This window comes from Macaca nemestrina, chromosome 3 (assembly GCF_043159975.1).
Source record: "Macaca nemestrina isolate mMacNem1 chromosome 3, mMacNem.hap1, whole genome shotgun sequence".
In the NCBI taxonomy this organism is placed as follows: domain Eukaryota; kingdom Metazoa; phylum Chordata; class Mammalia; order Primates; family Cercopithecidae; genus Macaca; species Macaca nemestrina.
Genome location: NC_092127.1, coordinates 56,540,625 through 56,549,243, shown reverse-complemented (window position 1 = coordinate 56,549,243; position 8,619 = coordinate 56,540,625).

Genomic DNA, 8,619 nt, shown 5'->3' with positions numbered 1-8,619 from the left:
AGAGAGAGAAAGAAACAGAGGCAGAATAAGAAAGCATTTCAGACAGAGTAAGTTCTAGCTTTTTTTAAAGTAGAGACATAAAAATGTCAGAATTATTTTAAACTGTTTGATATACAAATATGTAATAATGTCTCAGTATCTCAAAAGGAATAATGCAACTTACAAACGCTCTTAGGTCTGAATTTATGTACTGAGTTTTTCTAATCCAGAATCTAAATTAAAACAAGTCTCGACTCTGATTACATACTGATGCAAATTAGTTTGCCAGAGTTATCATGATAAAACATATGCTTATACAAATCCGTAGGCACATGTAGGCACATATTGATACTGCCTAACATGCTACCCCAATTGGTATTGGTATTGTGTGAAATATTTAATTTACAATTAAAATTATAACAAGGCAACGGCTTCTGCCAGGCTCTCTCCAGTTCACACTAAAATACCTATGAAAAAAATACTTTTAAAATCTTGAAAACTTACTTGTTTGAAAATAAAACTATTGCTGCTTTATAATTAGTTTACCTTAATTATAATGTCTAATAATTTCATGAAGAAAAAACCATCCAATGTTCTTTTACATCTAGGAGGGATCAGCCTCACAAACAGCAAATAAAGTAGAAAGATTATTTTCCCTTCCTTCACTGAATGCTTAGAAACCAGAAACCCATAAGCTGTAACAGCCACACTTTAAAAGCTGACAGTGTTCCATTACTGTAGATTGTTAATTTCTAAGGAATCCTATCTTTTATCATTAATCCTCTGTTTTCCATGTCATGAAGATATATGACTGCTTTGACATTCAAAATATTTTAGATTAAAACAGAAATTGGGGATTGGCAGTGTATGTTTTCTATTGCTGCTGTTAACAAATTACTATCAACTTAGTGCCTTAAAACACAAATCTAATATCTTACAGTTCTGGAGTTCAGAAGTCTGACAAAGGTCTCATTGGACTAAAATCGAGGAGTTGGCTAGACAGCATTCCTTTATGGACACTCTAGGGAAAATCTATTTAATGGTCAGTTCCAGCTCTTAGAGTTTGCCTAGATTCCTTGGTTTGTGGTTTGCTTCTATTTACAAAGTGAGTAATGGCAGGTTGAGTATTTTCATTGTATCACTCTAACCTCACTTCCATAATTGCATCTACTTTTCTGACTCAGGCTCTGACACTTTTGCCTACTACTTCCACATTTAAATGATCTTTTTTATCCCATTGGACCCATTAGTATAATCAAGATAATTCTATTTTAAGGTTGAAAGACTAGCAACTATAATTCCATCAATTCTCCCTTGCCATGTAACTTAACATATCCACAGGTTCTAGACATTCAGACATAGACATATTTGCAGGGAAGGGTTGGGCAGGAGTAGGATTATTCTGCCTAACAAGCACTATAATATTGCTTGCTGCAAACTATTAAGAAATTATATAATGGACACAAACTGAAATGCTGGGAGGAGTAAAATTTGCAGACTATATTTTCCAGGTACTCTAATAATGTATTATAGAAGTAATACATGGGATACAAGTAAACTGCCTCAGGTAAGCAAAGTCATAAGAGATATATGACAATGTAATACTGAAATGAAGTTGTTAACAAAACATCCATCAGCATGGTACACTAAGTTAATTAGAAAAGCACTCCCACAGTCTGAATGCAAACATATAGGTACTGTGGATAAAATCTAATATAAAAATGTTTCAAAAAACATAGCTGAATTCAAAAAGAAAAAGAAAAAGGGAATTAAAAAAAAAAAAAAAAGAAGTAAAGAAGTAAGAGGAAAAACAAAATTAGCACAGGCCAGAAGTACAGGGGAATCTGAAAGCCTCTGCTGTGAGAGGGAGCTGATGGTCTGAGAATATCTGAGTTCATGCATCAGTCTTAGAAGTCCCTGAATTGTGTTTTAATGTGCTTATAAAGATGGGAAGCACTACCTTGAACGAGCATGAGGTGGTAGGCTGAATCTGAGATACTTATATCATGCTCCAAAGTGGTATTTTCCTGATTTAAAAAAAAAAAAAAAAATTAAAAGGTGTAAAAACTACTTCGATGGCTTCTCCTGCTTCTTACTGAGGAGAGTAGGTGTTTAAAAACATACCTGAAAAAATTTACTTCTTGATCCATGCACAGTGTGAATTCTGAATTTGAAATATATTTTTGATGCTGAAATCTTAATCTATGAAATTAAAATAAAATCAGTATGGGAAAAGTGAGACAACTAAGGACTTCAGCAAAAAGAAGAAAGAAGAAAAAAAACTTTTTACCAAAGCTCTTTAAATCCAAAGAACAAAAGGTTACCTAAAGTAAAATATAAAAAAAAAAAAATATATATATATATATATATACTTTATATATATCTACTTTATATAAGTAGATACTTTAAGGAATCTACTTTAAGGAATGAAACACTAGGAGAGTTTGTCATTAGACATAGCCATCAGGTTATTTAAAGATCCCATGACTCTAAATTGTAAAAAACATGAGATTATGAAATAAATATGTTTTAAGTAATTAGTAAGAAATAGATACCTTAAAGAAAAAAGACACTATAAGAAAGTGATTTTTAAAATATGTAACTTCCAAAGTAAAAAATATATTTTTTATTAAAAATGAAATTCAATAGATAATTAAAATAACAGACTTATTTTGTGAAAGAAAAAGTGAGTGACCTGAATATTCCAAAAAAACATAATCACCCAGAATAAATTACAGAAGGATAGAGATAGAAAAATGTTAAGACTGAAATACCATCATCTTTAGCAGAACAAAAATAAATAAATCTACAACCGATATATTCCTCTTCTGAACAGAATGTAATAGCTTTCAGTACTACTATTACCAAAAACAAAAGGAAAAGCCAAGCAAAGTGGAAAAAAAAAAAAAAATTCTTAAAGAAAATCAGAAAGCTTCAGAAGCCTGAAGGACCAGTGGGGCCAACATTCTGAAGAGAAGAATGTCATAGAAAATCAAGCTGACATTCTACATATACATTTCTCCAAGAGGTATTTACCAAAAATGGGCACAGCAAGAGATTGAAAATCCAGGTTTAGCTGAGACAGAACCACTACTGAGGAACAAAAAGACATCAGAAGAACTTTAAGCAGTCTCCAGTGCTAGAGATAAAATTGGAGATTTGAGCAACATAAAACAAACTGTCAGATTTACCTTTATTGCTCAAAATCTGATGTGACAAGAGGTAGAAGGTTACAAAGCTAAGTTGAATGCATTCTGAAAGAAGGGTGCTTTCTAATATCAGTTAACACTGAAGACTCAAAGATTTATCTTTAGAGTCCAGCTAAGAAAAGGTCCCAGGGAATATTCCAGACTTTTGTTGCAATTTGTTGCAATTCCTAACTAGCTATACCCAAGGAAAATGGCTAAAGGGAGAGAAGGGAACCCTTAAGAAACATAACCTTAGGTCAATTCAGTTCAACCCTGATTAATTTAAGGTAACATTTCTTAAAACGCCATCTGCATATGTGAAAAATCTTTTCATTCTAATACTAAGATGCTATTTACCTTTTCCATTTTGTTGACATCTGCATTGATAGTGCAAAAGCAATGGTGGTTAAAAAAGTTGGGGTCATAACACAAATTAAAGCGCTAGCACCAAGCTGCACTAGCACTCATATTGCACTCTGCTTCACAGCTTGGACCAACAATTAAAAACCCCACACAGTTTTTTAAAATGCCAATTTCACATATGACAAAGAAGTAAAAAGTATTAATTTTATTAAATCTTGACCATTAAAAATAAAATATATTTCTTGATGATGATAATGTAATCATGAGTAAAGCAATTCTGCCCTTTTCTAAAAAATAGGGTATTAACTTCAGAGTCATGTGTGTTTTTGAATTGTAAGCTGGACTGGATACACTTTTTTCATGGGACATAACTGTTGAATGGAAACCTAAAATGAAGAGGTCAAGTGAATGAAGCAGGAGCAATATTTGAAGAGATAATGACCAAATGTTTTTCTAAATTGGATATAATAAAGAATGTATCACCGGTAAGAGAAATAAAATAATAAAAAATGTGATTCATACAAAAGAAAGACAGTATAAAGACAGACAAAAGTGGAATAAGTAGAAAACATACAATAAATCAATAGATATACATTTAAATATATCACTTCTTATATTTAATGGAAAGAAAATAAGTACTCCAATTAAATACAATATTTTCAAACTGAGATAAAAATTCCCATGTCTGCTGCTTTTAACAGACATGACCTAAAACTAAGAAAACAAAAAGATTGAATATAAAATGATGTTAAAAATAAAGCCATAAACAAGCACAAAAAGATGGTATGAAACAAAAAGAACAGAAAATGTAGATTCTAAGATTGAAACCATTAGTACATGCAAAGAAGGCCATATCATAATGATAACATGGTCAGTCCATAAAAAGACATAACAGTTATAATTATATTAGCACCTTGTAATATAGCTTTAAAATGCTGAACCAATAATTGGCAGTAATAAATGAAGAAATGGGTAAATTCAGAATAAAAGGATTCATAGTGATATATGATTGTCATACATATTGACATATGATAAATAACATCAACATATTGACATAAAAAGAAAGCTGTACCCTACAATGACAGACTTTAATTCTTTTCAAGTGCACATAAAATAATTACCAAAATTGATAATTTTCTTGATTCTTTAGCAAGGCTTAATGTGTTTCAAAGATTTAAATTATTTAGAGAATATTCTCTGATCACAGTGAAATTAAGCAAGAAACCAGTACAAACTACTAACTAGAATATCCCCAAATGCCCTAAACAATGCATAGATTGAATAAGAAATCACTACAGAAATTTTAAAAAGTATTTTAACTGAAATCTAATTGAGATAGAACCTTTTCAGTTTTGTAAGATGCAGTTAAAGCAGAATTTAGAGAACACTCAGACCTTTAAAAACATATAAAAGAATGAAAGTTGAAAATAAATGATTTATCTATGCTTCCACTTCAAGATGACAGAAAAATAGCACAAAATCTTACCAAAGAAAACAGAAAGGAGGAATTAATAAATGTAAAAGTAAAATCAGGGAAATAGAAAACAAATGTACAATGCAGAAAGTCATCTAAGATTAAAGATTTTTATTTGAAATATGAATTTTTAACTACTTTTAATGAGTTATTTGCAGAACTAGTCCAGAAAATAGAAATAAAGAGACCAATATCAATTTAAATGAAGAGAACATTATAGATCCTGTAAACAGTAAGAGATAACTTAAGAATATTGTAAACTTTAATAAGTTTGAAAATATAAATGAGATGGTCATACGCCTTGGAAAACACAACTTAGAAAAAAACTGGAATACCAGATTTAGCATGTTTAAAGAAAATGAATAATATAAATGTCCCCAAATTCATGTATAGCTTTTGTGCCATCCTAATCAGGATCCAAGTTGGTGCCTGTGTGGGTACTTGTGTGTCTACATAGAAGTTGGCAAACTGTTTCCAATGTATATATGGGAATGTAAAGAGCCAAGAGTAACAAAGACAATCTCAGGGGAGAAAGCTGGAGAACTTACATTACCAGGTATCAAGACTTATTATTAACTACTGCAATTTACAAACTGTTTTATTGACAAGCCTAAAATATATTTTAAAAGTGTTTAAATAGGGTCTAGAAACAGATACCATGCAAGGTCATATAATAATAAAGCAATGGCGCAATACATTAGGTAAGGAAGATAATTCCAAAAATGGTGTTGAATCAACTAGGCAGTTACATTAAAAACGAATCTTAACACCTCATATCATAAACAAAACTCAACTGTAGATGGTCTATAGATCTAAATATAGAAGGATTTTATTAGAAAACACAGGCGATTATACTTCTGATCTTGGGTATCAATGATTTCTTATGAAAGAAAAAGAATAGTATAAAAAACGGTACCTTGGATTACATTAAAATTTATTTGGTCAAAATACACTATTGAGAATGACAAAAAGTCTGGGCTCACAACTTGTGGCTCTCAACTGTAATCCTAGCACTTTGCGAGGATTGCTTGAGTCCAGGAGTTCAGGAACAGCCTGGGCAACATAATGAGACCTCCACCTTCTCTACAAAAACTTTAAAAGTTAGCCAGGAGTGGTGGCTCATGCCTGTGGCCTAGTCACTTGAGAGGCTGAGGAGAGACCATCACTTGAGCCTAGGAGGTTGAGGCTACAGTGAGCCATGATCGCAACACTGCAATCCAGCCTAGGCAAGACAGCAAGACCCTGTCTCAAAAAAAAAAAAAGACAAAAATATTTAATATTTGCATATTAAAATCAATGTCTTCAATATTTATATTGTTGGATATATATTTGTTATATCCAACAAAAACATAAATGAAATAAAGACAAACTCTTAAAAATCAATAAAAAAGTAGAACACAAAAGGGAAAAATATTTACAGACTCTTCAAAAAAATCCAAGTGACAAATTTATATATATGAAAAATGCTGAAATTCATTAGTCATAGTTATTAAAGAGATTCAAAGTAAAATAGGTTGAAATACCACTGTATATCCACCACCATAATATTAAAATGAAAAACGAAACTAATTTCAAGTGTTAGCAGGTGTATGGTGTATAGAGAAATTTGACCTCATATGCTGCTGATGGAAGTTCAAACTGGTAATATTTATAAAATAGTTAGGTTGTAGTTCTACAGCTTGACCCACACATGCAGTGCAATTGCATTATTACCATTCTACACACACACACACACACACACACACACACACACACATATATATATAAACATTTAAAAACATATTTGTCAAAAGATATACAACATATATTCATAGTAGTAATATTTAATACAAATTTGGAAAATAACTCTAATGTCCATCAATAACTAAAAAATAGTGACATATTCATGCAATGGATTGCTATATGGCAAGGAGAATGAACTATTAAATCTTTGTGCTGCAATATGAATACATCTCACAAACAATGCTGAGGGAAAGAATCAAGACACACAAAAAGACAGGCTGTAGAGTTCCATACATATAAAAGCAGCAGCAGCAGCAACAGTAACCTCTGATGTAAGAAGTCAGGATAAAGATTATTCTGGAATTGACAGTGACTCCAAAAGGGTCAGCATAATGTGGAACACTTCTGGAATGCTGGGGAAGTTCTGTTTCTACATCAGGTGGTGGCTCCACAGACGTGCTTTTTTTGTGTGAAAATTTGAGTCTAACATTTAAATTTGGTGTACTTTTTCTCGAAGTAAGTCATAGTTCAGTAAACATTTATACCAAATAACTTAAAGATAAAATGCAAGTTATAATTGATAAATATCCAAATTTGAAATCATATTATTTCAATAAATGTAATTTTATGCATTTATTTTTAAATTTTAAACATTAATGTGTATTTTACAAAATATTGCTATTTGCAATTTAAATGTTCAATGGTCATTTCCTTGTTAATGATTTTACGTGTCTTTCATGTTCTGTGTAGAGGACACATATACAATTTCATGATAATTTCAACTCTTGAGAGTTGCAAAATGTTTCTTTTTTGGCTTTGTGTAACATTAGTGAATGTGTAACTCCAACCCATGAACTGCAATACCAAAAGAAAGAAGTTCTGCACTATTTATGTGATATGACATTGTGCAAAACCTATTGCTCTGGTCCTTTCTAAAGGAAAGATTTGTCAAGTTAATTAATGTGTCCTCTATTTTTCCTTTGCACTTCTGCTACTCAAATCCTCCTTACGCTCAAGAGCAAAGTCCATCTCCAACAAAGGGAGCAGTCCAATCTATACATTTCATAATTAATGTGGTCACCTTTTTGGTTTAAAGCATAGGCCAAGAGATGTGGAGAATGTTTTTCTGGAACCTGAAAGGTGTAGCAAAGTATATGTTTAGTGCAATGGGTTGTCATACGGCAGCAGTGAGTGCTGCCTTCTGCCAGCAGATGTATGTGTTGGAGTGTGTTCACACAGGCTCCCAAGAACTGTTAAATTTTCAAAAATTTTGCAAGCCAATTTTTAACATAGACACTACTAGAAATGGGACTTTATAAACATATTTAAATAAATTATATTAAAAGTAAAGGAATATTCAAAATTCATCAATTCCTAAATACTTTAATACAGTTTGCTGCTTTCTATGCTCTTGAGATTATCTCATCTAACCGCTGAGATGGGGCTATCATATAATGGTGTGCTACTGTGCATCTCCTTCCACACTAGTAGCTTGAAATTAGCCATATTGGGAGAATATACATTAAAAAAACCGGGCAAATACTATAAATCAGGGTTCGATTTACAGTTTTGTTGTCTAGACTTTAAAAAGTCATAGAGAAAATGTTAATAACTTGCATTAAGCCTAAAAATGTGTCTTGTCTGTAGCCACTACCTTGCTAGTAGAAAAAAATTGGGAAAATATTATTCCATTATTCCAAACCTATTATCTGATTTGGCAAAGAAGTTGCTCACATCACTGATGAACAAGTGAAGTTCAAATACATGTCTGTGTCATTTCACTGCCTTATTAATGTAAATGAAAATATCAACCAACGTTCATGTCAGGACTACACTTGTTAGTGAATACACTGGTAAGCTGGCTTCATATACAGGAGTTCAGCAAAAGTCAAT